The following is a 2,269-nucleotide window of genomic DNA, read 5'->3' as shown; positions in this document are numbered from 1 at the left end:
TTAATATAATTTTATATGAGTCAAAGTCCAATCAAGCCGAATGATCTCGAAGAGTTACCGCTTTCTTATCTACACAAAGAAATTTTGTCACCCGCAATATTGAGCTTAAATATTTCATGATTGACCTTAATCAAGTTTATAATCGAGACAAGTCACGCAATTCGACCAATGGAATTGTATTCGAAGTCAATATAAAAGTATACACATCACAATGACCATGTATGTAGCACATTCATTATACAGTTTCGTTTCTAAGAAGCAAAACATTATATTTTCTTATATAAGTATTATTTTCACAAAATGTGAAATCTTATTACATTAATTTATCATATAAATTAAACTATTTTGTAGCAAAAAAATGATATAGTTCTTCCAGACAGTGATAAGGTATCAAAAAAATAAACAATAAATATATAGTTCGAGATATTTATTGAAAAAAAGAATCAATTGTGTGGATACGAGGAGAATAGTACACAAGGAAAATAGTATAGTAAATTAGCGGAGTATTTTATATGATAATATGCAACAGGTAGAAAACTGACTTTTAATTTTGCTTAACAATTTTCTAATTGCATAACGTAATTGTGAAGGAAATTGTCTATAACTACGAGGATAAATACATTTACAAGGAAACTTTATGAAATTTCTATTCGATTTTGATTAACTATAAATAACGGACACATACAAATATTTTGTTTTATGTGTCTTAGCGATGTAACTAGTTTCTTAAAGTTTCAGTTATAATTATTAGTAATGTCGTTTTAGTGGTATATGATAAATGATTATTTTTAAAAGACTTTATAGAAAGAACGTAACAATTAATTTTTTTTATACGTATACTTTTGTTTAATCTTATTATTTTATATAATAATACACGATAAAATAATAAAATTAAACGAAATGTGTAAAGTTAGTCTACACTTCGTCTCTATAAAATTTTTTTTAAATTAATAAAAGTTATCGTGATAATAATTCACGTTTAAAAATTGACTTATATTGATTTTTTTTTTGATAGTTAATCCGGAAAACATCGTTTTGAATAATTCCTTCGATAATGAATGTGAAATGAAAGAAACAAGATTATATTTTTCATATGATAATTAATTGTTAGAGAGAGACTTTACAATTTTGCTTATCTATTAATGTCACTATTAATTCACCTTTAAATTTCCAAAGTGAGGAGGTCAAACAAGTTCTCAATTTTTTTTACATATAAAGATAAAGAGAGAGTGGACAACAATAGAAAGTCCTATAACTCCGTAGAAAATTATTCCTAAGCATTATCGAAGGAAAGACTGTTCTGTCAGCTTAAAATTAGTAGCGCTAAATGATAAAATATATCAAGGCTTCGATGAATATTTAGATAAAGATCTTGAAACACCGTAAATGTCACATATCGACATTCTACTTTGATTATGACGTTCTTAAGGAGGATAAATCGCGAAACGATAGGAAGTTAAATTGATACTGATGTCCCACAAAGGATATGTCATTGATATGAACCCACTGCTCGTTTTGAGGTTAACTCACAAGTTAAATATACTGACTCTTTTCCCTCAATTTCTGCGAAACACCACGTAGCCAGCGATCAGCTGATTTCAAGAGCAGCGGAGCTCACGTAAGCGATCGGGTAAATTGAAGGACAACCGATCGGGGACTCACCTTCGTGCCGTTCCTGCGTCCAATGTATACCTCGTGAAGCGTGAACGTTCTCTTGCGAGGCATTTTCATCCTCGTGAGACACGGCACACGAGATAATTATTCGGTGCCGCGGTATTGGCTTTTGTTCACTAACGTCGACGTCGACGAGCGAAAAAGATGCGTTGCACGCGATAAAATCGAATGCGGCACGCCGCACTAGACGCACGACCACCGGCGCGATGTAATCGCTTGTTACGTCGGTCTCTTTGATGACGCGATGACGCCGTCGTTCACGTGATCCGAATACAAGCGATATTCCGCGATCGATTAAGAGTCACTGCGCCGACGCGCAGTGCTGTAACACTGGGTGAGTGTGTTGGATGCGTGATTCATCAGAGAGATGATATCATTGATGAATTTAAAAATCGATTTTTTAATAATAAATGATTTTCTTTCTCTTCCTCTCTCTTTCTTTTCATTTTAAGAAATTTTTAAATATTCATGTTTATAGCATTCTCACTTACAAATATATTTTATGAGATATCTTTTTGATAATTTTGAGAAAATAGTTTCGAAACTAAAACATTTGCCTTTAATCACAAATAAATAATGATGTAGCTATATTTTT

The 2,269-nt window shown here is 31.7% G+C and overlaps 1 protein-coding gene across 1 annotated transcript in view; it reads right to left on the bottom strand.

Annotated features, from left to right (window-relative positions):
* The window catches only part of LOC115236458 (sialin), a 19,217-nt gene extending 17,277 nt beyond the window's left edge, over positions 1–1,940 (bottom strand). The window contains exon 1 of the mRNA XM_029808941.1: positions 1,663–1,940. The gene's annotated coding sequence lies outside the window, so the exon portion shown is untranslated. The remainder of the gene's footprint in view (positions 1–1,662) is intronic.
* Positions 1,941–2,269: the final 329 nt, after the last annotated feature.

Source organism: Formica exsecta, unplaced genomic scaffold, assembly GCF_003651465.1.
Source record: "Formica exsecta isolate Colony F162 unplaced genomic scaffold, ASM365146v1 scaffold111, whole genome shotgun sequence".
NCBI classification, from domain to species: Eukaryota; Metazoa; Arthropoda; class Insecta; order Hymenoptera; family Formicidae; genus Formica; species Formica exsecta.
Note: the sequence above shows the minus strand (reverse complement) of the source record. Positions and strands in the feature narration are given on the sequence as shown.